Raw genomic sequence first — 27,118 nt, 5'->3', positions numbered from 1 at the left:
ACTTTGGAGATCTGCCATTACAATTCACCAATTCTGAAACTTGCCATTATAATTCTTCTTCTACCAGATCCTTGCCATTTTCCACGTCTTCCGAATGCCAAGGCCCACTGTCAGACCGTATACGTGTACGGATCTTCCGTATTGACTAAACACCCCTGCTTCTTAATTATCTCTCTCCGCTCGCCAACATGTGGGCCACACACGTTAGCTTCTCCTTCAACCTCCAGAATACACTGGCTTTTACCCCCGAGGTCCTCTCCGGCTCTCTCTCTCACTTCAACGCAGGAGTAGAGGAGGTGGATTCTGGCCAGCGGTGGTGCTCACCGGGGCAGGCGCGGGAGCAACGGCGGGACCGGACACACTACTGGGTGGCCGCAGCCCGGCTCGTAGAGGCCCTAGCCCAGCAGGCCAAGACAGCCAGCGGCGGGTGCAGCCGCGACATGGTGCTCGTGGTGCACCGGTGGTGGGCAGGATGGCCAAGGGCGCGCTGGTGGAGGAAGCAAATGGGGAAGGTGGTGGCAGGGTCTGTTCGTCCATAGGCGGCCGCGGCATGATAGCAGCACAACAGATGGAGGGAAACATGACAGATGTGGTGGTGGTGGGTGCAGCGGTGAACAACGGCGACGAGCTCGGTGTTGAGCTCGCGGCTATGGCGCCCGCGCGCGGCAGCGGCACGGGGATCCACTTGAGGGCGCAAGGGTGGGTGTAACGATCCACGATTTCCACGAAGGGAAATCCACATATACGAATTATAATGTGATAGTCCTAGGAGATGACGCCATGACATTATCAGATAACAACTTATATCACAGTTCATACATCAAATACCTGTCTTAGAAGTACAATAGAAAGGTTTAATTATTTATTATTACATCGCCACTTGGTGGAATCATCAGTGTCACATCATCCAAAACAACATCAGAGTAGGCGGAGCATCTAGCGGGCGAAACCGTCTTCTCCATCGGCAAACTCGAGCAAAGAACGAACACCTCTAATCCTCTCATTTATCGGCTTGGTCATCTACTCAACACCTGCCAATTAACTTTTGGTAGGATTTGTACTGGCCATGGCTCCCACCCTATGCTTTGCATTGCTTTGTGGTAAGTGGAATGCAAGGGTAGAGCAAAAGAACCTATTTTGTGGTTGTAGTCTTCCTATACGTAGTTCATCAATATTTCATAATTAATTATTTCACAAGTTTTAACCCATCTCATCCACACATCCATCCATCCATCCATCCCATCCCATCCACACATCTCACCACACTCTCGCTCTCTAGGCGACAAGGATGACTCTCTCTCGTACCTTGCCTCATCGGCCCACGCCGAAATCCAATCCAAACCCAAGGGGGAAGAAGGACTCCTCTCTCTAGTCAAGTGAAGCAGTAACATAGGAAAGGTCCATAGCCCTAAAAGAACGACTATGTATCAATCGATCAACCAGAAACTCTGCAGAGGTTTACACTATCCACAAGATCACCATCATCGGCAGTGCCCCGCCTAGGCCAGTTCCGGACTGCTTTTTAAACTAGAACGATACCACCCTGCCACTCAGCCCTGAGGCACCCCGGAGTCCACCGGCACACTGATACTGTGAAACGCAATGCCAGGCCGCCAAGGTCACTATGCATCTGAGGAGGATCGGGTCCAAAAAGCCTCACCTATGTAAACTGTCAACTACAACCTAGCAGTAGTGGCATCGCCCAGGTTAGTCCACATCCGTTTCCCACCCATTCAAAGCGAATGGTGTGTAATGGTTCCTATGAACCGGTGCCCAAAACATATAAGTCCTTAGGATGACCAAACAAGACATCTTCTCATAGGCTATTAACGCCTCGTGCTTCAATAGCACCTCTATTCTTGGGATTTACCCCACGAAGACACTCCTCTCAAGAATCTATACCACTAACCAGTACCCGCCACAGGTACGACTCTCATGGGGCGCTCAGGGCGCACCTGTTTGGCAAGACTTGCCCCAAAGGCTCATCATAGAATCCTATTTGGTCGACGCGACCCTCACCACACACACTCAAGACACACGCCAAGATCTCCCCATGTTATTATCACATTATTGCCATTCACAAACAATCCTTCACCATGCATCACATCACAGATATAATGCATAGTAGAAGCAAGTCGCAAGTATATAAGCGAGCATATATCCCTAACAGCAGGTGTGTAGGGGTAAAGGTTGCATCAAGGTAATGGCTTCAAGCAATTCCACCATACAATGTATCATAGATCATTGCATAAAAATAAAGCAGTAGCAGCTATATGATTGCATGTCTAATAGGATTCTACGAGGTTAGGTGGGACGTGGCACCTGCTGAGTGGTCATCTCCGAGCTCCTCCATGTACTCGCAGTCCTCCTCCTCAAAGTCCTGCTCCTCCAGGGCTGTTAAACAAGACATATAGTCGCGATAAGTGACTCCTATAGATGTTCACAAAGAAGCAATAGAAAACCAAAAGATCCAAATGCACTCAAACATAGGCCTATCACGTAGAGCTCATTTTTAGGAAAATTTAGGATTTGGTTTCATATTTTTCTAGGGTCGGATGGATTTAATATGATTTTTCTAAGGTTTATTCAGTTTCTAGAAAACAAAAAGAGGCAAAAGCTCACAGGGTGACACATGGCAACTTCCTATTGGTCGGTGTGCGTGCGGTCACTAACAGGTGGGGCCAGGTCAATGGTCAACGTTGACTGGGCCAGTCTGGGTCGAGCCAGCCCTTACACATGTCAGGCGCTCAAGGTGTCCATGTGGAGGCGTGGGCTTCTACTAGGCTAGGTCCATGCAGGCTGGCTCCTGGTGGACCAAATCCACCAGGTTGTAGGTGTGTATGATGCATGGTGCACCATGTGCACGCATGAAGGAGCAAGGGAGCGGCGCTCGGCTGCTCCTCCACCACGCTCTCGCCGGTGGCAAGCTCGTGCATTTGGGCGTTGTGGTGGCTCTACGGGGTAGCTGCGGCCTCCTAGGGCATCAAGGGACTATGATGAACATAACAAGGGGCCAAAGGAGGCTCCTTTAGGGTCAATATGGCCAGCCATGGCGACGAGGCAGCACGACAACTATGGTGGTGCACGGCTAAGTGCCAATCATGGCTCTAGCGGGTTCCTACAGCTTCCTAGGCCTCCAGCGGACATGGTAGGGCCAAAAGGGTAGGGTTTTAGGGTTCAGGTGAGGTCAGCCATGGCCTTGACGATGATGGTAGGTCGCGGTGGAGCAGCTACGCTCATGACTAGAGCCCAAGGTAGTTCCTTTCACTCGATTGAGGTCACAAGCGAGCAAAACGACTCACCGCCGACAACCAAAAGGAATGGCAGAGTCCGCACCGTAGCCATGTGCATGGCAGAGCTCTGGGAAGCGTCTGACAATGACGAAAAGGGTCAAGGCAGGGCTTTTCGCTCAACTAGCTATGGTACAGGGTGCATGGGGTCACGACGAAGATCAACGGCTCCACCACGATGCGCGAGGCGACCAAAACAGCTCCGGCACGATGGCGGCAGAGCGTACGACCATGCTGGCATGGCTAGGCTATGCATCTCTCGTGGCGAGGCAAAGCTCAGCATGGCGGCCATTCTACCTCTACCGTCCTGGATCCGTGGGAACATGGCTCCTCCGCGGTGGGGTCTGGCCGCGGTGAGCACAACGCGTGCTGTGTGTAGGTGCAGGCGTTCCCAAGCCTAGGAGGCTCGGCTTCATTACGCTATGACCGTTAGGCATGTGCATGTATGTGCGATGCTTGGTGATGGCCAAAGACTCCACCTTTGAGCCTCCCAGGTGAGGAGAACATGACGGTGGCCATGGCATACACGCCGGTTAAACAGAGCAAGTAGACAGGGGCTCACTATGGGGCTCGTAGGGGCAAGGATAGTGGTGCAGTGACGAGGTAGTGTCGTGCCGTGCCAAGCAGCTACACCACCGTGGATGATCAAGACGTCTTCTTCGGCTCTAGCAACAGCTCCATGGCAACGATCGGCTCCAAGGCAGCGGTGCCTCCTTCCTTTTCTCTTTGGTTCTCCTCTACGGCTGGACGCGGTGCGAGTGTGCCCACTGAGCGGCAGTGGGGTGGATGGGATTGGCTAGGGCGTCAGGTTGAGGGATCTTATAGCTAGTCTGAGCTCGGCCATGGCGAGCGGTGGATGATGGGGAAGGGCTAGGGGACACGTGTAGGGCGATCAAAGCCCTTGGGGCTAGGGTTTAGGGCTCGGTGGGAGTGTTGGGGTGCCTCGGTGCTCCCGTTTTCGAGTGGCAGCCGGTCAAGGGTGCAATACAGTGGTGGCAGAGGCACAGGGCCGGGTGCGTGATGTTAGTGGCTGGGCTATGCATGCTAGGACAGATCATGGTGGCATGGATCATTGACGTGGCGTCCATCCATAGTGCTCCCGAGGCGGTGGGGCACAGGAACGGGCGGGATGGCTTTTGCTATTCTCGGCTTCACACCAGCGGAGGACGTGGCAAAAAGCAGAGAGGGGAGAAAGGGGAAGGGGATGACAAGTGAGGTCGGCGAGGCCTGCTTGTCAATGGCGTGGAGAGAGGGAAATGGGTGCGGGCGCAGGCGCCATCGGTGTGGGATGGCGCCTTCTCCGGTTTACGCCAACATGGGCACGAGCATGGGCTGAGGTTGCGGGTGCGCTAGTTGGTCCCCAGTCGCTGTTGGGCCATCGGGCGTAGTCATGGGTGCGGACGTGGCTTGGCTGGGTAGGCTGCTTGGGCCGGCTAGGGCTGGTTGCTTTCTCTCATTTCTTCTTTATTTCTTTTCCCTTTTCTATTTTTATTTTTCCATTTCTATTTCTATTTCTATTTCTATTCCATGCATGTATACAACCCAAATGGGTTCCAACTAGGTCAACTTTAGGGGTTTTTGGTCTAGCCAGGGCTTGGGCCCACACACAACAAGCAATTAATTTAATATTAATTTGTTGTCAATACATATAATCTAATAAGAAGCAACTCAGGGTTTAGATTAATGCAATGCTCAAGCATCTATGGTTAGGTTCTACTTGTGCAACTAGGGTGGCTTCCTAGCATGATCACTCACCAAGCAAGGGATTTTAAGAAAAGTTTTTGAAAGTTGTGATTTTTGGGTTTGGGATTTTCAGGGATGTTACGGTGGGCAAGGCGCGACAGCATGGCGGCATGGGTGCCTGGCATAGCGCAACGCCGGCGCTAGGAGATTGCGCGTCGGTGGCCATGGTGGTACCCGTCTCAGGCCGTGCGTTGGTTGGAGATCGAAGGACAAGGTGGTCAGCGAGTGGAGGGAGAGAGAAGCAGTAGGGGTGTTTTGGTCCATACGGAAGATGCGTAAACGTATTCTGACAGTGGGCCCAGAAAAAATGGCAAGGATTAGGTAGAAGAAGAGTTATAATAACAAGTCTTCTCCAATAAATTTTAGTCAATTTTTCTAAAATTTTAAGGTGTGAACATGATGTTTTTAGTTCTTGGGTCTGAATTTTGACGTGGGGTGGACACACTTGTAAGGAAAATGACACCTTGCATGGTCCATGAAGTGATTTTGGTGTTTGAGTCACAACATGACCATTTGGACTAACAATGTTTGATAGTATACATGGAATAGTTCATTTGGATGCAAGGTTGGCTTGGACTTGGGCAACGTGGAGATCAAAGTGATCAACGCCTCAAGCAAGACATTAGAAGCTTTCTTGATGACATACAAATTATGTCAGGACACCAAGTGGGTGAAGCCCAGATGCAAAGACATGAAGAAATGAAGCAAAACAAGGGCTCACTGCAGCACCATAATTGTTCGGTCTACATCAGCTAAGTGCCACTAGAGAAAAGGGTGCCAGACATTAGTCCTACATAGAAGCAACCATCGGAAATCTTTGATGATCAAAGATGCAGACACCAAAGAATAGGGTGCTAGATAGAGGTTGTACAAAGAGGATTAGAGAGGGCACTAGAATTTCATGGTACAGAGCACCGAAGAGAAGGAGCACCGGTGGTTTCCAGAGAAGAAACCGAGAGCTCAAGGAAGTCACCGAAATTATCCAGTGAGTGCCAGAGAAGGCATACCAGAGAAAAGGGTGCAATGGCAGGATCATCCATCGGCTAGTCTACGTTGAAGGCACCGGATTTATTTGGTGATACCACTAGACCTTAATTTCCACTGTGTGCAGAATGTATTGCTTGCTTCCAACAACTAGTTTCTCACTTGTGGCTATAAATACCCACTTGACCGGCCATTTAGAGGGGGTTGGAGCTCAAGGAAGTTGTAGAAGGGCCAAGGCACATCTAATTGATCTAGCCACCAAAGTGCTTAAAGAAAACATATGTGATTAGTGTAGGTCCCTTGCGATGTGCTCAGGCTAGTGAGACCGTCACATTAGCGCTTACTCTAGGTTTAGGCTTAGTATTTAGTGAGGTTTTTAGATCTCTAACTACTTGGTGCTTGCACACACCATTACTTGTACAATAGGGGCTGTAATCTTGCGAAATCACACCAACCGCATTTGTGCTATGCCCACCAAGCGTGTACGAAAGGGAACGTTTGACCCGCGGCATTTAGGCGAAGAACACGATAGTTAAGCTGGTGGGGAGCAGTTCCAGAAAAGGCCTAGCTGAGACCCATTTGTATGTGGGGAAGGCCCATAGGCTCCACGTAGTTACCTGACCAAGAGCTTGGATCTTATGATGGGCTCCAAAAGGACTAGCGGGAAGCGTGAGCTTCTCGATACCTCTAAAAAAATCAGGAGTCATCAATAGGAGTTTGCATTCTCTGCCACTTAAGCTTCCATATTTACATTTCTACCTTGGTCATGTGCTTTACATTCTTAGTTTAGCTTGCTAGGCTGTTAATAGGATTGGAACCTAAGATGCATAACTCTTTGCGGTAGTGATAGAAACAATTAGCAAAACCTAGATGCACATAGATTTATTGCATAGATTTTGATAAGTAGGAACTAGAGGCTAAATTAAGTTTAAGTTGCAAAATTCACCCATTCCCCCGCTTAAGCATAACGTCCCCTTCAATTGGTACCCGAGCTAATAGGCTCAATTTGTACCATTGGCTTAACCTCCATTGAGCTAGATGCTATTTAAAGTGGGAATGATGGATACCCTTAGGCCTCCGCACTTTGATGACACTAATTTCCCCTACTAAAATGCTAGAATGGCTTGTAACCTTGAAGCGGTAGACTTAGGTGTTCAGAGAGTCACTAGCAAAGAGATGAAACCCCTAAAGAATCCCAAAAAACCCATTACTTGAGATGAAAAAGAAATGTTTGAATCAATTAGCATAGGCATCTCTGCTCATGTGTTCAAAATATTGTCTAACTAAACAAACCTATGATTCTTTCGCTATGATTCTTTCGATTGAATCTAATTGTCAATCAGCACATGCTATAGGTTTGACAAAGTTAGATAATGTGGATGTGGTCAGGAAGATCGTTGACAATTAGATTAATTGAAACTAAACAGACCTTTCTGCTATAGAGCACAGGAGAAAGCAGCCCAAGAGGAAGACATGTGGTTGTGTTCTATGCAACACATGAAATTTCAAAAAGGGGCCAGAGCATTCTCCTATGGGGGGCACTGAACTTTTTCAATGACCCCTTGGAGCTCTTGTTGTTGGAACAGAAAGGTCTTTCCGTCAACGGAATACTCTAGTACGGTGTGGGCACCAGAGAGGCACCAAAGTAAGGAGTTTTTGACCATTGGCTTCCAATGATCATCTACATGTGGTGCTTGCCTCTAGGAGGCCACTGAAAATCTCTAGTGGTTACTCCACCGAAGGCATCGGGGAAACAAGTGAGTAATGGCTAGATTTAGATTCAAATATGACCGTAGGATCTTCATGATCCTTTCTCCGGTGGGGGTGTTCCGATGGTCACTGGAGATTTTGGCGACCCTAAAAGCAACCCACGAACACCGTCAACGGCTAGTTTTTTGGGATCTTATAAATAGTGTTGTGCTTGGCCATTTGGATTCTCTTGATCATTGTAATCGATACACATACCCTAGAGGAGCTCAAGAACAGTTCCCACTCACTTCCTTGCTTGAGGAATGATCTAGAGTAAGATTGTGAGAGATCTATAGAGTTTGCATCTAGTGGCACTAGTTCATCGTTGGAGCTGCGGGATTCTTGTTACTCTTAATGGCTTCCGCCACCTAGATGGCTTGGAGCAATGAGGCACCATCGAGCACTGCATGGAGATTGTGTTGGAGCTCCAATGGATTTGATTGTGAGGGGTTTTGTGCTCACTTCGTAGGAGATCATGAAGGGCAACACTAGTGGAATGCTCAAGGCCAGTTGGAGTGCTATTGATTTATTAGCTTCTTTTGGCACCCACATTGAGGGTCAAGCATAAGAGGCTTGCTTAGCGTGCGAAGGAATCATCAAGAGACTCGCCTCAACGAGAACATAGGTTGCTAGCAAGCAACTGAACCTCGGGGATAAATCTTTGTCTCTCTCTTGCCTTGTTGGTTTGCAATCCTACACTTGTGCCTTACATGTTGTTTGCTTGTGTAGCTCTAGTAGTAGTAGTAGCTCTAGTTGAGTAAAATAGCTAGTTTAGTTGCTTTACTTGTTTAGCACAACTAGGACTAGTTGATAACCTCCTGCTAGTTTGAGTGCTCTTGTAGTAGTGTTAAGAGGCTTGCTTTGTTGTGAGATAGGCTAGGCAAAGTATTTGCTCCTAGGGTCACCTTTTATTCTAATCACTTTGCCTAAGTGTTGTGGTTAGTAGGAGAAATTTTTATAGCCTATTCGCCCCACTCTAGCCATCTAGATCCTTTCACGCATGGCCTCCTTGATGGGTTCCATAGTGAGGCAATTTTTAGAGATGGGTTTCACATGTCCCAACTGCAAAAACTGTGTCCTAATTAAGCCCACTTACACGGAACATAGACACTCCTCTCCCTCTCTCACACCCTTACCTAATTTGCACCACCGAACCTCTCCCACCTCCCCTTTATCAGCCTCTTTATCTCTTCGCAATCCTTCTTGTCTCCCAAAACCTAGCAGTTCTTCATGACAACTTGGCTATTGCTAGGGCTACATGACAATGAGGATGGTTGGGACTTGGGGCACACAACTAGAATATAGGGTAGGCTGTCGGGTCTAGGGTGGGCGGCCTCCAGGAAAGCACATACGACTTCCACCAAACCAATGGCACCGAGTGTTGTCCAAATGGGCACATGTGTAGGAAAGTAAATGAGAGAGGGGACATGTGAACCTACACAGGAGGGACTGGAGAAAAAGATGAGAGAGGGATGACATGTAGGCCACATGCCAAGTGCACAATCAACATCCACACGGGTGGTTTATCGCAAACAATAGTAATTTTAATATTGTGTTGCCCGAATAGCAAGTTTGGAGACCTAAATATACAGTTCTGGAAGTTAATGTCCTGGATGGCATTGTCATGCAAGTTACATAACTCGTGTGGCCCATTTAGCAAGTTTGAGGACCAAGATATGCAATTTTGGAAGTTTGGGATCTACGTGGTTGTTGGAGGCAACACCCTTCGCATGGGGGCCCTTCCCTAACTTGGCTAACCAAGGCTCCTGAATGTGTTGAAGCAATCTATTTTGTAGGGAAAGCATAGCTCTCGTGCTCTGAAGACACTGAGGAAGCCCTCTTCGCTCAGAACAAGGAAGGCAAGGAGAATCCTGGAGGTCTCGTGCGAAACTATGACATCGCAAAGGTCGCAAGCAGAATTCACGGGTGTAGGAACTCGGGCGAAGCATCAAAGGATCCATCAGGTGAAGGCGGATGAGAGAGAGGGAGAGAGACCACTCCCCGGCGGTCAAACCTGACTTTGACTCGGTTGTGGAGAAATGGACTATGATACACTTGCTAGTATAGGAATATGCTTGGTAGCTAGGGTTGGTACGGGGGCATTACGTTCTGTCAGTTGTAAAAGAACGGCTCTATAAATAGTGCCCCCGATGAATAAAGCAGATGAGGAGGATTGATTTTTTTTTCATCTAGCTTCTGCTCGCCTTTGCTCTTTCCTCCGCTATTGATAGATCGGCTTACCACTGTCCAAGACTGGTCAAGGACAACAGTGGTACCACCGTGCAAGTTTGGGTACTAGACCCAACATGTTAGATGAAAACACTGAGTCGTCAGCAAGCCATGTTGGCGTATGGAACGAGCTGAAACTCGTTTGGACTAATGCTAGAGCTTGGGAAAATAGAAGTTTGAGACCTAAATGACACCGCCTTACAAGTTTATGGACCACTAGTGTATTTTACTCCCTAAAGTGCCTACTTATAAAAGAGAATGAATCAGAGAGTGAGTTAGTTTTCGGACGTGTTATATCCATTACCTTGTGATACCTCCCATTGTGCAAGGAGGATGGCGGAGTCTGTGGCAAAGAAAAAAGAGGGTAAAATGCACCATTGGTCCACGAACATAATATAGGTCCCCGAACATCCATAATACATAGTCAGATCTCTAAATTTATTTATTATATATGTCATGCGAGGTATGAATAAGGATGAAAATGGTCGGAAACGGTCGAAAAACTCCTAAATTGTTTTCTACCTTTACATTTGAAATACGAAAACGAAAGCGAAAACGGTAAAACCGGACACGAAAACGAACGCGAACTTATGAATTATCGAGAATTTTGAAAACGAACCAATTCGAGCGGATTTATGTCGAACACGGTCGATATACGAAAACTCAATACGGAATACCGACCCGTAGACCAAGTGCATGACTAAGTGCATACATGATCAAGTTCAAGTGCATATAATAATTAACAAGTGCATATTATAGAAACATGAACTCGAACTGAGTCGGAATAATTTTATTAATCTTTTTAGAATAAATGTAGTATTTTATTTTAAAGATTTATTCAGATTTTTCTTTTGAGTAACAAAGATTTATTCGGCTGATGCAAAAACTATCAAATGATTGACTTTGCAGGTGGGGGTTAAACCGATGAACTTGATGGGCTATGGCCCAGGTGGGCTTTCGTGTAGATGCTGCTGGTTTTCTTACATTTAGCACCATCTCGTGAGGTGAAGAGAGATGAGGCTGGGTGCCGTCTATAAGAGAGGGCAGCTGACCACCAGTAGAAAGAACACAGCTGCGTGGTGAACAACCTGTAATTGGGCTGTATGACCTGTGCAGTTGGCCAAATTCGGTTTAAACCGAATTTTCAATTCGGAATATTTCAAATTAAAAGTAGAAAAGTAGAAAACGGTCAAAAAATATCTAAACCGTTTTCTACTTTTACATTTGAAATACGAACATCTGAAATGCGAAAGCGAAAACAGTAAAGTCGGAAAAGAAAATACGGATTCGATCGGATTAAATATAGAAAACGATGCGGTTCGGTTCGGTATATTTCCGTTCTGTTTTCATCCTTAGGTATGAACCACCATAAATGAGTTGATCCACCTGCTTGATATGCTAATTGTGCAATGAAATGTCACCGACATATGGGACCAACATGCTGGCAGAGGAGATAGAGATGTGACCGGCATATGGGGCCTTGTTGGCCATTTCATTGTGCAATCAGCGTGCCAAGCAGACAGATTGATTATTCAAATTATGGTGATTTGAACCTCAATGTAATTAGTAAGTTTTGGAAGCTTCAAGTTTAAGAGATAACGTCGGGAGCCAAGTTAGGAACATTTCAGTACTCGAAAATTAAAGGAGTGCATGTGAGTGGTCCCTGCTGCATGGACAGACGTAGGAAAGGAACTGGATTGGTGGGGGCCGTGTGGCGTGCGCGTAGGTTTTGGAACCGAATCAAACGGAGCAACGGTCTTCACGGCTCTTTGCTTGCTCCATACATGCGGCTTTCTAGCATCTTCGCTTCTACACTACTCTTGCGTTGCATGTAGGTGTAGGTAGGAGAGAGAATGCAGTTTCGCTGCTGTCGATCATCGACGTGTTCTTCATCACCATTTAAATTAAAGGATTACTGAACGCAAGGTGGAATATAATAGCAGGCCGGAGCCTGCAAGCCAAAATCGTCCGTCAATCGGCCATCACGGATCAAGTAAGTGGGAAATTATAAGTACATATTGAAACCCTTGATCGATATTCATTCTGCCGCCTGATATTGGATCGATCCTTAATAGTTCATTTAACTGCTCAGCTCGCAGGGTGCATGCATGGCGCCTAAGGCCTCCGAGGGGGAGGAGGTCGAGATGGTGCCTGCCGCTCCTAATCTGGAGCAGCAGCTGGAGAGAGATCAGAGATGTCACGGCGCATCAAGATTCCAAGGAGGAGAAGGAGACGGCGGCCAAGATCAAGGAGTTATTAAACGAGCTGCAGCCGCTTCGTGCCAGGATCTCTCAGCTGCTGGGGCCTGCTGGCCCTCATCGCGTCGTCACTGGTGACCGTGGACGGCGCTGCTTGGTATTCATGGAGACGGAGCTGAGCATCATTGCGGCGCTCTTGACTACATTGAGTCCGCAGCACTTTGACGATGCCAAGACGAAGATATGGCTGCTTGAATCTTTGCTCATTGTTCCCCATTTTGCCCGCCTCCTCTTTGAAGTTGATCCCTCTCGCCACACGCTGCTGCGAAGAGCTTCACAGTGCTTCCATCGTAGGAAGTCATTCTCATATTGGCATCCTTTCTTTACGGTACTGCTTTACTATATCATCGAACATCCCACCATCTCCAGGTCAGAGCTTGGGCTTATTACATACACCCCAACTGGCCGAGGCGGATGCCCTCCTCCCTCTTGTCGGCATTGATCGCCCGGCAAAGAAGATTTTGGGGTTTAGGGTTTAGGGTTTAGGGTTATATAACATGTCCGAAAACTAGCTCACCCTCCTCCCAACTGGCAGACTGGCTCGCACACCAGGGGAAGATGGACATGAACCTGAGAGTCATGTGTATCGTTGGACCTGTGGGGATAGGCAAGACAACTCTTGCCGTGGAACTCCGCAACCGACACAGGCATCAGCATGAAACTAGTGGAGGGCGCTACAATTTCCAATGCAACGTTATGGCACAAGTGCCACGGGGAACTGATAGAAACATTCGTCTTGTTCAAGATACCCTCTCCCAAGTCTCAGAACCAGCAGCAACAGCATTGTCATCTGACCCGTCACAAGCCAAGACAATGGAGGTCCTAGTCCGCCTCATTTCAGAATGCTTGCGAGATAAAAGGTACCGATAACAACCAACTTAATTACTAGCTTTGGCATGATTATCTTTAATCTGAAAATATACATATTTGCTAATCTATTTCTCACAATGCTCCCGGCTGGCTGGCCAGGTACTTCGTCATTATCGATGATATATGGGAAGCATCAGACTGGCAGAAAATCAAGGGCGCATTTCCTAATAATAATCATGGTAGCCGAACATTGATTACAACACGCAGTACAAGTACAGCATGGGCATGTTGCTCCGATTCCTATGATGGCCTTGTGCATGAGATGAAGCCTCTAAGCGAAATGGATTCAGAAACGCTGCTTATAGCAAAAGCCGTTGGTTCAGTAGATGGTTGCCTGCCAAACGATATGAAGCTACATTGTGATGAAATATTGAGGAGATGTGAAGGTATACCGTTGTTTATAATTGGTATGGCAGACTGGCTGAAGGACCAACGACTGCAGCAGCTTCACCAACGAGAGGATGAGGACGAGGAGCATCAAAGATTTGCAATTTATTGCAAGGAACGAGTCCCCTGGCTGACAGAACAAGCACTATCCTCCGCTTTTAATGACTTCCCTAATGATTACTTAGGTTACTATTAATTTACATGAGCATGTTTCCTTATGGGTACAAGTTTGAAAAGGATCGTCTCATCTTGAAATGGATAGACGAAGGCTTCTTTCTCCTTACTGATGGTCCTTACTCCTTCTACAGTTATATATTTTAGTAAAGTTAGTAAGTTAGAAGCAGAGAGGTTGTTTCCAAGCTAGTGGATAGTAATGTCATCACCTGTGTAGCATCAAACTGCAAACACAAGCAAGATGAAGCCGAGGCCTGCCTGTGGCAAATCAATCATTTTATGCACCAATTCCTGGCCTCCAAATCTGCAGAGATGGGTTTCGTTTTCACCACCACTACGCTCAACTTACTGGCAGAATCAGCAGCAGCAAGCCAGCAACAACAACAGAGTGTGGCAACCAAACTAGCAGCAGGATGCCACGGAGGTTAGCCCTGCACCATCCAGATCCCCTGCTCCCGTCGATGCTTGAAACCATAGATTTGTCTCAGACTCATTCGCTATCTGTGTCTGGGACAGTCTGCAGAATCCCTCTGGACAAGTTTGTTAATTTGGTGCTTCTGGATCTTGAAGGCTGGGAGAATCTCAAAGATGAGGACCTAGTGCAGGTATGCAGATGCAAAATGATCTTTTTGAGATATCTAAGCGTCAGGAATACTCGAGTCAGCAAGCTCCCACACGAGATTAAGGAGCTGCTGATTCTGAGGACATTGGACGTAAGTTACACGCAGATAACAGAGCTCCCGCTTGAAGTGTTCGAGCTAATTTTTTTGCGGCACCTAGACCTAAGGGGCACACGGATAAGCCAGCTGCCAAAGCAAATTAAGGGCCTACGAGATGGCAAATTAAGGGTGCCGAACGATCTACGGCATCTCTACCAGCTACAGACACTTGTTGATTTGACCAAACAACCTGCAAGCTTCGTCAGGGCTCTCGGTGATCTCAGTTTGAAGGCGCTTGCAGTTACATGGTCCTTTCACCAGTCCACTGACAGAGACTACTGTGAAGCGTTACTGTCATCCATCGTAAAGTGGGAATGGCTCAAGTCCTTGACCATTCACTGTGGACTAGGCTGCTCCATGGAGTTCCTGGGCTCCCTTGAAGAGTCTGGTGCGTCTAGGTGGCTTGAGAAGTTCAAGGTGACAGCGGGAAGATTCGCAAGTGTTCCACCATGGATCGATGGACTCGAGCATCTATCTTTCGTGCAAATCACCGTCTGTAACAAGCAAACAACGACGGATGATCTGAAGATACTTGGAGGCTTGCCCAAATTGCAGTGCCTAATACTAGGCTTGGACTTCATTCCTGGACAACCCATAGTGATTGGAAATGAAGGATTCTGCACTACGGGACACTGTGTATTTACCGAGTGTGAGTAACACTCGGCAAATAGTGCTACACACTCGGCAAACTCTTTACCGAGTGTCACACTCGGTAAAGTGGACTCGGCAAACAACGACTCGGTGAAGTTATTTTACCGAGTGTCTAATATCGGTGCACTCGGAGCAGAGAGTTACCGAGTGCTACAATGACACTCGGTAAACAATTATGACTTGACGGTCGTCAGCCTCCAAACTGACCGTTAACGGCGATGTTTACCGAGTGTCACTAGCAGCACTCGGTAAATAAATTAGCATTTCGTGATTAAAACAATTCCGCAAATAATTTTTTTGAATAATGTTTACCGAGTGTAGCTCCTAACACTCGGTAAAAGAATAACCATTTTCGTGATTAAAACAATTCCGCAAATAAACTTCAGGAATAATGTTTACCGAGTGTTCCCACTCGGTAAAAAGTAGTCAAATATTTCCGAGTGGGGACGCGGCACTCGGTAAAAAATGGCACACTCGGCAAAATTCACAGAATCTAAACCAATTTGGTTCTGTTCTCCGTTTTACCGAGTGCTACACTCGGTAAAACTGACAGAATCTCTGTTTTACCGAGTGCTACACTCGGTAAAATATGTCCACAGAATTTTTTTTGTTTGTTTCAGTGCATATCCAGTCACAATAAGCAACAAAATCACAGGAAATTATAATAACATGACAAATAGGCAATATATATCACATATATGTCCACAAATGTCACATCCACTCGCAATAACCAACATATGTCGACAAGCACCATGCAAAGTCCACAAACACCATCAACATATGTCCAAAGTCCACAAAGTTCAACCAAGTCCACAGTTCAACATACAAAACTATCAAACAAGGTCGGATGGCCTGTCACATGGTCGAAGGCCTGCGGAGAAACGGAGTCAAGTCCAGGTCTTGATCACCCTGCATATCGTTGTTCGATCCAGCTGTAGAAGGTCCCTAGAATGAGATTGCGCATGTGAGTTATCTGGATCAAAGCAAATTCTAAGGTCTAAGCTATGGTAGGTCAAACTAAGGTATAAGCTCTATATGACACGAAAGTGAAGAGTGCATCTAAGTGACTCACAGGAGTGCCGTCGCGTGGAGGTGGAGGCACCAACGGTATCATCGGTGGCGGTGGAGGCGGTGGAGGCTAGCCCATGCTCTGAGAAAAACGGGCCATGTACTCGTACCAGTCCTTGTGCGCCTGTTGGAAGGCCTCAAGCTGGGCCTGCACTCGCGCCCTCTCCTATGCCAACTCGGCCTGGTGCGACAGCTCGAGGGCCTGAAGCTGGCTTTGTGAGGCCTGCTGTGACTCCTGCAGGGCTTCAATCTGGGCCTACAATTATTTATCACATAGTTAGAATGCAAATAAAGAACGAGTAGAAAATGAATGGACAACGAATGCAACAGAACTAACCTGGAGTGCTACCACCTGGGGCTGTGAGCGTGGGCGTATGGCCGGACTCGAACTCGTGCTCCGGGCTCTAATCTGGGCGAGTGTCTGAGTGTTGGCCGTGTCTATGGTGCTGTTGCCCATATAGTACCGCCCGTGTGGCTTAGCTGGTCCCAACCTCATGACAATGTCACCCTCGAGGTCAGCGGTGCTCGGATCAAATTCTGACCCATGGATCTCTCTCGCCATCGCCGTGTACTCGCTGAGGCGCCTGTGCACGCTCGGGTTGCTGTATGCCTCGGGCGGGTCCTCCGGGTTGTAGACGAGGTCGGGGTCCTTTGCCTTGCCCTTGTGTGCCAAGGCATATGCCTTGAACGAGGCGCACTCCTGGCCGGGGTGGAACCGCGTCTGCAGGAAGAAGCACAACAATAAGATATTATGCATTCAGAAGTTAGCATAGCAACAACGAAATGAAATCCGCGTACATATCTGGCTGCATATTCCTTGAGGGTAGTGGGGCCTTGTTTGTGCGAGGAACCCTGCATCATCGCACGGCAACGTGAGCGTACGGCGTGATATTGCTCATACTCCTCACTCAACCACTTGTCCACAATGGCCTCCCAGCAGTTGTCCATCCCCGCACACCAAGCAGGAGGCACCTGCACGTACACGAGCACATGACAAATCATAAATCAATTTCAGTGCAATTAATCGCAGACGATGTAATCTCATGTTTACCGTCAAGTATTGCTCCTTAGTCAGGGGTAGGTGCACTGCCTGCGCTCTGGTGACTCTGTGTCCTCTGCGGGCATGGTAAATTCTTCTGCATAGGAGCTTTGTCTCATAGAAGAGGTCCTGCACTCGGTGAACACAGACTCTGTTCACCACGTCATCCACGTCCTCCCTACGTACTCCCTCCGCCAAGGTGTAGTAACCCTACAAGCAAATACAGTCAGTAATATACAATTAATGTGATGTTATTATCAGCATAGTGCGATGAACACGTACCCACAGCTCTTTCATCACCCGGTCGGCCTTGCTGTTATAACACCTGCCAGCTCGATCAGTCTGATCGCTGGTGGCGTGCCAGTGGGACTACTTCATGGCGGGCTGCACAACACCATCGATCCTCACCATCCCGGGGTAGTTTGCCCTGCACAGAAGACCCAGGATCCCGTTTACTCGGCGAGAGTGACTCCCTGGGATCACCATTTCCCAATCCCTCCACAAAGTTATTGAGATTGAATATTAGTTTCTGTTATAACTTAAAAACCTGTGAAGTAGTGTTAACATGCAAAAATTACTTACTTAGTTCCGGAGGGTCGAATCACTGTCCGTCTCTGTATGGGTAAGTCTAGGAGGCGCGACGACCCTCGCAGCCAAACCGTAGGCACCCCATTTTCCTCTGCCAGCAAGTCGGCATCCTCCTCGCGCTCAGTCCGCTCGGCCTCATCCTCCCTCCGTGCCTCCTCCACCGCCTCCGCTATCTCCTCCCTGGTCTCCTCCTCCTCATCCTCCTCCGTGGCCGCTATGAACTCGTTGTCGTCGTCGTCCTGTGGAGGAGGTGTCGGCTCTCGATGCCCTCGTCGTCGCCGTCCTCCTCCTCCACCCTGGGCTCCACCTCCCTGGGCACGCCGTCGTCGTCGTCCTCCTCCTCCTCCCTGGGCACGCCCTCCACCCTCAGTCTGTGCACACCCTCCTCCTCCACCCTGGCTGGACCCTCGCCACCAGCCAGTAAGGTCATAACCGACCTAATCTTCCTGATTCCACCGCCCACCATCAATCACCTGCAACAAAAGGAATAAACTATCAGTACACATATACAAAAGGAAATGTATCATACATGTATAAAAGAGATGCAAAATAAGTAAATGTATCATACATGTATAAAAGAGATGCAAAATAAGTAAATGTATCATACATGTATAAAATTGCCATAAGTACTACAGATCTTACATGTACTAGAAATAATCTTCGTGTGAACACACCAGCCACAAAATAACCCATAAGCCAGGAAGTCATGCATGGAATAATGGTACCAAATATGCATTCTGAAGTTTGTCTTTGTGAATCGGTCGTATGTCACTACCCCTTCGTCCCATGCACGGACCAAATCGTCTATCAAAGGCTCCATGTACACACTCATATTAGCCCCCGGGTGTCCTGGAATTATAAGTGACAAGAAAATATTTTGCCATTGAAAGGCGACGCTAGGTGGGAGGTTGAGAGGGATGACGAATACGGGCCAACATGTGTATGGTGAAGAACCCATTCCATAAGGATTGAACCCATCAGTTGCCAGTGCAATGCGTACATTACGAGCCTCGTCAGCTTTGTCGGTATGCTTCCGATCGAAGCTTTTCCATGATTCACCATCGGACGGATGTATCATCTTGTCAGTGTATCGGCGTCCAGTTTTGTGCCACGTCATCTGTTTTGCGGATTCCTCGCTCATGAAAAGCCGTTGGATCCTCGGTATGAAAGGAAGCTACCTCAGGATCTTTGCGCCGACTTTTGTTTGCGTCTTCCGACCATCACCAGATTCTAACTCAATGTACCTAGATGCCTTACACTTCGGACAGTACTTATCGTCAGCATGTTCTCCCCTGAATAAGATGCATCCGTTCGGACAAGCATGTATCTGCTCATACGACATCTTGAGTGCACGAAGGATTTTATTTGACTCATACGTGTTCTTTGGCAGAACATGATCATCCGGAAGTAGGGTGCCAACTACTGTCAACAGTTGATCGAAGGATTCTCTACTCCAGCTAAACTGGGACTTCATAGCCATTAGACGTGCAATGGCATCTAGTTTAGAAACATTGGTGCGCCCGTGAAGGGGTTGTTGTGCCGCATCCAACATGGCGTAAAATGCCTTTGTAGTTTGCTCTGGCTCCTGCTCTGCACTTCCTTCATCGAAAGCCATGTCATGGTCATTTAACATTTCTGCCACCCCGGCTTCAGAATCAAACTCCTCGATCCGTTGTCTCACGACCTCTTCTCTCGCACGATGGCGTTCACCATGCATGGTCCACCGGGTATAGTTCTCTACAAATCCATTGTTGACAAGATCTTTAGTCATCTCCTCATATGTTTTCATTGCCTTGTTCTTACACTTCCTACAGGGACACCAGGCATGTCGCCGTCCGTTTGCAAATGCCTTCGTCATGAAATCATTGGCCTTCTCAATCCATTCATTTGTGTATTGACCCCTCTTGTGATAGCCCGTGTACATCCACTGACGGTCATCCATCCTAACATATAGACGATATTGCAGTTTAGAGCAATAGAGTAGTAGTGCTAGAGAAAAACCATATGAGATGATAAAGAGACATTCATGTTCTTGGTCGATTCACATAGAAGATGTTTGCTAGATTGGATGATGAGATTTTACCTAAGGTTGAAAGGCCGCTATGTCACTTGTAGATGGAGGAATACATGGAACCAATTTTTTTGTAGCCACAAACATCACTAGCAAGATTTATCGAAGATTGAGGTAGAGCATCAGCAGGTTTTGTAGCGTGTCTCAACCATATACCCGAGCACCAGCGCGCGCCTAGCAGCACAACCATGTGGCTAGCACACAAAGGGGCGCTAGGTTCTGTTGCAGCACTATAGGTCACATGGCATGACACTACCACAAACAAATCACCGATGACAAGCCCTAGTTACTAATGAATAGATTGTTCAAAGATTTTGGACAACAAGAGTGATATATTTAGCAAGTGGAATACATGTTGATGAGATAGGTACATACTTGTTGATAGCATGAGAAACTTGGACTAGATCATGTGGAAAAAAATTAACAAAAGATTGGATAATTTCCATATATTTTGGACAGAAAGGCAACCAATATATAAACATGTATGCTTATGAAAATTATTATCGGTGTCGCAGCACTAAAGGGTAAAAACTGCCGCTTCTCCTTTGAGGAGATCGATCAGAAGACAGTCAGTAGCAGCAGCAGCTAGCTAGCTTCTTCTGACCGAATCACTGATCAGCATAAAGCATTCAGTATGCACTGTTAATGTTATAGCATAATTAAATGCATGTACTCCTAGTACTCTATATACCCTTGAATGCCGCCTCGGCCTTCATGTTCTTCCTGGTGTAGTCGGCGCATTTGGCGAGGCCGACAACCACCGAGGAGGCCTCGCTGGAGGCAGCGCTTGCGACGGCGATTACCATCAGCACGGCGCAGACGCCGGGGAGAAGGCCCCCAAGTGCCGCTGCCATGTTTGGAGGATGGATAGATGGATGACTCGATGAGATGGAGAAAGGCAATGGAATGCTTGCCTTATATAGCCCTATGCATTGATCAAACACAGCTCGATCTTACATGCATGCACGCATGATCATGAGGTGAGGCGCGCCAGCACACACATAATTTTGGCGCCGAAATTGCAGACCGGCCGGGAATTAATGCCGTCCATTTGAGTTGATCAATCACTTCATCAGGTTCAGCAGACCGCTGTGCTATTCTTGCAAAGCTGGCCGTGCCCAAAAACCAAGAACAGTATATATTTGGACTAATGAACCAGGGGAGGAATAAAGGGCCACACCATAAGAATCAACATCTTTATCCCTAGCAAAATCTTCACATTTGGAAACTAAAAAAGGGAGCTTCATTCATTCTCTGGCGACTACAAGATCTGCACGAGCACTCCTCGTTTCATTCACAGTGTTGCAATCGACTGAACTTATTAAGGCACTACTTTGATTCGAACCAGCTTACTGGTGGATAGGAAAGGACAAAGAAGCAAACTAACGTTCTTTGAACTAGGGAAACAAGCCTAGCTGACATCGAGCAATCGAAGGGGCAGAAAATTCAATTTCTTTCGCGCACCTGGAGAAGGCGGCGGCCCTGGCCATACAGGTACAGCGGACAAGTCGCGGAATCAGTCGAGCTCGTCGTCGCGCTCCCTTCCGTGGTCTTCGTCTTGAGTGCCAGATCGAGGCCAGGGAAGCCGCAAGGACGGGAGCAGGTGGCACAGCTGTCGCCGGCCGGCGAGATGCAAGCTTCCGGACGGTGAGTGTGAATGGGCAGTTCAGCACGGGAGCGAGCGAGAGAGGAATAGGAACGACAGGCGGCGGTGGTGGAGGGGAGGAGGTGGCCGCGGCGGTGGGGAGGCGCCGGCGACAGCGGGGAGGCGCTGGCGACGGCGTGGAGGGGAGGAGGCGCCGGCGACGGCGTGGAGCGCGCGGGCGCGGGCGCGGGGAGGCGCGGGCGCAAGTGTGGGGGACGGCGGGGAGGCACCGGCGATGGCGGGGAGGCGCCGGCGCGGGGGACGGCGGTGGTGCGGCGGCGATGCGCGAGCGTGTGCGGTGTGTGTGTGTGTGTGTGTGTGTCTGTGCACGATTTGAGGGAGAAACGGCTAAGTGTTGAATGCTTCTGTTTACCGAGTGCCTAGATGTACGGCACTCGGTAAACTCAAGCACCGCAGCCCAATGACATGTGGGCCTGGTACATGTTTACCGAGTGCCCAGATCTACGGCACTCGGTAAACAGAAGCACCGCAGCCCAATGACATGTGGACCTGGTACATGTTTACCGAGTGCCTAGATCTACGGCACTCGGTAAACAGAAGCATGGCAGCCTACTGTGGCAGACAGGTGGGCCGTGGCTGACCTTTACCGAGTGTTTGAGGTCACACTCAGTAAAAGTATCCATTATTTCATGCAAAACAAAAATGAAAAAATGCCAATTTAATTCTAAAATTCACCAAACTTTCACATGAACTATTTCATGTCATCTATTTACTATCTAAAAATTTCCAAGTTCAAATCATAATGTTGAATTTCACTCTTAATAGAAATCCTACTCGTCATTGTGAATGTTTAGCGTCTCTTTGGGAGATGTACCGGTTCGGCAGCGACGAATGTAAAAATACTTCCGAAATGTTATGAAAATTTTTCTATAACATAGATGTATGCTTCAATGTTAATTCTTCCAATCTCATGATTTATCGAGTTCGATTTTAATTATTACAATTAAATTTACACGATATGTACCTAATTTTCATAAAGAATGAAAATTTTGTGAAATATAGTAAATAAATCGAAATAAACACCATATTTTGGAATGGAGTACTAAATATCATATGTGGATAGAGGAAAAAGAATGAAGGGAAAAACAAGAAATTTGGTTGAATTTTACCGAGTGTTGCGCCAATACACTCGGTAACAGATAGTATTTACCGAGTGTTGTGCACTTACACTCGGTAAAACTTTATTATTACCGAGTGTGACACTCGGTAAACATTTTCGGTCTTTTTTATTTGCTATGAGCGCTTGATGGGCGGAGCTGTTGTTACCGTGATGTTTGCCGAGTGTATGCTCATAACACTCGGTAAACATGTCATGCCGTGACGCCGTTTGGCGCACGGGTGGTATCCTAGGTGACGTGTCACCTCAATACCGAGTGGCTGTTTTTACCGAGTGCGTCCCTTCGGTAAACTTGTAGTTTTAACGAGTGTCTGAATTTACCGAGTGTGGTGACTCGGTAAAGCGGTCTACTACCGGGTGTTTATGTTTTCCGAGTGTTGGCACTCGGTAAGTACTGTTTTCCGAGTGCCCTGACTTTTGACACTCGGTAATTGTCGGGGCACTCGGTAACTACACAGTCTCCGGTAGTGCTGTGAGCTTTAGAGATTTTCCATCTACTGCCCAATGCCATGGCTCACTTTCAGCACAGGAGCTATGTGGAGGCTGACATACCTCCAATTGAAGTTCTGTTCGACTCCAGCGAGCCAGATCTGTGTTCCTTCAGGTATCAGCAACCTCGGTAGGCTTACGGAGGTTTCCCTGTGCTACAACGCACAATACATCAACAGCCCCAGCATCAAGATGACAGTGGACGCAGTGACCAAACAAGTTGCCAGACATCGCAAGCCGATCGACCTTTTCATCAATGGCATTGAACAAGATGATGTCCAAGAAGTTGATGATGAAGTGACACAAAATGCAATTGCGAGTTTGCGACTACGAGCAGAACCAATGCTGGAGCTGAAGATGATGCTCAAGCAGTTGGTGAGGAGGCTACAGCAGCGATTCAATGGGAGATTACTGGAGCTAAAAGTTGATCCAATTAGGCCAGGCTTAGCTCTACAAGACATGGTAATCACTACTACTATGTTACTTGAAATTCTGCTTGTGGTCAAGATCATTTTCTTGACAGTTTCCATATACACTCTGACAGTTTCCGTATACACTCTTGCACCAGGAATGATCAGTTGTCTCATCTCTGGAGGGAACTCAATTGCCGGAGGGAGATGAGAGAACAAGAGTTACAGCTTGGCAATCCATACCACAGGATGGTACATCACTCCTCGCCGCCCGGGTAACGCTGTTGACCACAGCATGTATCTGTGTATCTCAGGCCAGAATGTCTGATGATGTGTGCCCCCCTTCGTAGCCACATTCTCTTCCTTCTAAGACTGTCATGTAGTAGTAGCGTATTGGTTCCTCTGTGTGTACTCTGTGACATTTTCGCTGCTGTTTGTAACTTTATTTGGAGTCAGTGAGGCCAGTGTGGAAATCAGTTTCTTTCCAATTCCAACAGAAGTTGAACTATTCCACGCGGATCTGGATGGAATGTTCTCCATATGTGTTGCTGCTTCAATGTCTCAAATGGATTTGCACGCAAGACTTTGCAATTTTTATGCAAAAATGGCAGATTTGGGGTTATTTCATCAGTCTCTTGAACTACTGTACTACAGTGTGTATACGTTCTTGATTCACAGTCCCAAATGGATTTGCATGTAAGACTCTGACATTATGTAATAATGCAAAACTTGGTGTTATTTTGACAGTTTCTTAAACTACCACAGTATGCAGTTTCTGTCTGAGCAGGGACTTACGGAAGGATGTGTTAACCTCTGCTGCTCTCCGTACCATACTAGATTACTCGTAAATGTTGTCTGCATTAGAGCATTAAACTGCTAGCAACGAGAGGCCAAATCTGGCATTCTAAGTATCTATAACATGTACAGTCAGGCTGAGGCCTCAGCGACCGGATGCTGACCTCCGAGTTCCAGCCAAATGTGGCGTCGTTGCAGGCGGGGACGATGTCCGTCCTGGTCTGTTTCCCGTTGATGCCCGTCCTCAAGAGCGCCGACTCCTCCGTCTCTACAATCACCGACGAAGTCTCCAGTGAAGACCCCCCCAAACATTCACGCGAAATCAGGGTAAGCAACTCACGTTCATCGGACCTGGACGGTGGACACGTGATCTGTGAAGTTGTCCGAGGACCATGGCGGACACGGCGAGGTCATCTCCAACGGCGAATTCGACGGGCCTCATGGCGGCGGCGGGTGGAACAGTGATGGTCATGATGGGCGGCGCCGGAGGTAGAGAAGGGGAATAGTATCTCATGAAATGTTTCAGTTTTCTTCATAGGAATTCTAGAATAATTCCCCAAATTTTACTAGAGTAGGGTTCATGGCTCTCCTGTCCATTATGCTGTTCAAATAACAGTCATAGGAGAACAGGCAGTTAGACAACTACATTCTACAGATAAAACGTCGAGTTGCAGTTTCTTGGATTGATTCTAATTGTACAATATAAGTGAAAGAGTTGACTATTGGCCAAAGAAATACCTTCTTCCTCAGCGATAGCAACAAGTTGAAAGAATTCAAGTCCCTTAACAAAGTTCTTCACCTTCCATGCTCTATGTAATTTCAGAATACCACCTTCAGTGATCAGTTCCCAACCATTCACCTGTTTTCAGGTATCAGCCAATGGAGTAGAAATTAGGATGATTTTAACCAAATTTTAAAAAATATACAAGATCAAGACCTGTTCAAGCAACTCATTAGTAGAATCTTCTGACATGGGATGTAAATCCTTAGAGTTGCATGGAACACAGCTTTTCATTGCTAATTCTGAAATAATAAAAATACATAGGATTATTTAAAGAGTGTGAGGAGGAGACACACCATTAAAGAGTTAAAAAAATCTGGTCATAGTCAGAAGAATATGATCCTAGGTTTCTAACATATTTTTTACATTTCAAAGAATTCATTGAGAAGGATTACTTCAAATCTGAAAACAAAATCACTAAAAGGATAGATAACATGACAAAATATATGACTTTTCCATGTCTTACAATGTCATCAATGAGTAAGAGGCAAATCTGCGCAAGATGAATTTCAGTTAGTAAGAGGCAACTTTATAGAAACCAATGATATGAAGATGACCTTGACTCTCAGGGGAGCTATGGCACCCTCTTGCAGTCAAAATATTATTTTCGTCTTGCCCTGTAGTGTCCATTTGATAGAAAGTGCTGCATAAATAGTGATGTCTGCATTCAGTGAACAAAATATAAAAAGCACACACAGGATATGAAATAATACCATTTTCAGGGAGCTTGAACATAAGAGTCATAGGCTTCAAGGTGATTTGGCTACTATTAACTTTTCTCAGAGTACGGGGTTAAAACTATTAACAAGTCTCTAAATAAAAGGGATCATCCAAATTCCAACTGTACCAACATAGTTTTGTGATAATCCAATGATACTTGGAAATGCATCATTATACATGAGGTAGCTGTTGCTTGTTACCTGTTTTCAAAAATTGATGCCATGTGGCATTTAGCCGTTGCCATTTGCCTGTATCTGCAATTCTGCATGCAAGACAGGTAATAAAGACAACATTATTATATACAAAGGACAGTAGAACAGTGCATTACCCTTTCATCTGTATAACATATATACTATTGTGCCAATGCTCCTGGCCATCCTCCTGCTTGGGATGCTGCATGCCAACATTTTTAGTTACCTAAATTGCAGCTATCCACTATCTTAAAATGTTTGTTGTTCAATGAAAGTTGAATGTGTCCATGTAACTATGAGCTAGCTGTTGCTATTGGCTCATTTCGGCTGGTCGTACCTAGTAGTTGATCGTCTGAATGATCATGATCAGATCTTTTTTTTAAACCGAATGCTATTGTTAATGCATTGGAGCAGTCTCTCTCTCTCTCTCTCTCATTTCTTATCTTTTTTTTTTGTTTTATTAGAAAACAGAAGCAGGCCCGGTCCTGTCAATTTATAAGCCTGGAGCGAAGCTAGAGAGATGGGCCCTTCATTATAATTATAATGATATGCAATATGCATAAAAATTATATACATATTTTTTTCTATTTTCACTTCTAAATACATGTTTTTTTGGCAACACGAGGGCACTGAAAATTTAGAAATTAGTGAGTATCGTTGTACTAGATTTAGTTCAACGTTAAAATAAACCGTGTGTGTTCGTAAATTACCAAGTTTTTTTTGCAAGAGTTGCCAAATTGAGAACAGAGATAATAATTATTCACTGCCCTTGCTGCACCGTTAGTTATTCCCCAATCCCAAATTAGAATTTCATCATGCAGACCTGGCATACTCCGGTCCCTTGGGATTGGGCCACTCCAAATTACGTATAGTATACTCCCCTGGGATTGGGCCGGAGTATACCAGCTTATTACGCATGCAGACCTGGTATACCAGCTTAGTTATTCCTCAATCCTAGCTTATAGTATATGTATGTATGCAGACCTGGGATTGGGCCCCTCGGCCTCGAGGGCCCTGTGCCATCGCACAGCTCAAACCCCAGCCCCCCCCCCCCCCCCCCCCCCCCTAGGGCCGGGCCTGAACAGAAGGCTGCTGTTAATGCATTGGAACTGCTCTCTCTCATCTCTGA

General features: G+C 46.9%; 1 long non-coding RNA gene and 1 pseudogene across 1 annotated transcript; one reads left to right on the top strand and one right to left on the bottom strand.

Annotated features, from left to right (window-relative positions):
* Nucleotides 1-472: 472 nt before the first annotated feature.
* On the top strand, nt 473-24,129 carry LOC136489335 (disease resistance protein Pik-1-like; annotated as a pseudogene).
* A 922-nt stretch (nt 24,130-25,051) lies between these two features.
* Nucleotides 25,052-25,740, bottom strand: LOC136485971 (uncharacterized). The gene is made up of 3 exons (XR_010766622.1): nt 25,636-25,740; nt 25,235-25,320; nt 25,052-25,156 (listed from the first exon to the last, which is right to left on the bottom strand). It is a non-coding gene; the product is annotated as an uncharacterized lncRNA (long non-coding RNA).
* Between the last annotated feature and the right edge of the window lie 1,378 nt (nt 25,741-27,118).

The sequence above is a fragment of the Miscanthus floridulus genome, chromosome 10 (genome assembly GCF_019320115.1).
Source record: "Miscanthus floridulus cultivar M001 chromosome 10, ASM1932011v1, whole genome shotgun sequence".
NCBI classification, from domain to species: domain Eukaryota; kingdom Viridiplantae; phylum Streptophyta; class Magnoliopsida; order Poales; family Poaceae; genus Miscanthus; species Miscanthus floridulus.
The sequence above is the reverse complement of the archived record's forward strand: the minus strand, read 5'-3'. Positions and strand labels throughout refer to the sequence as shown.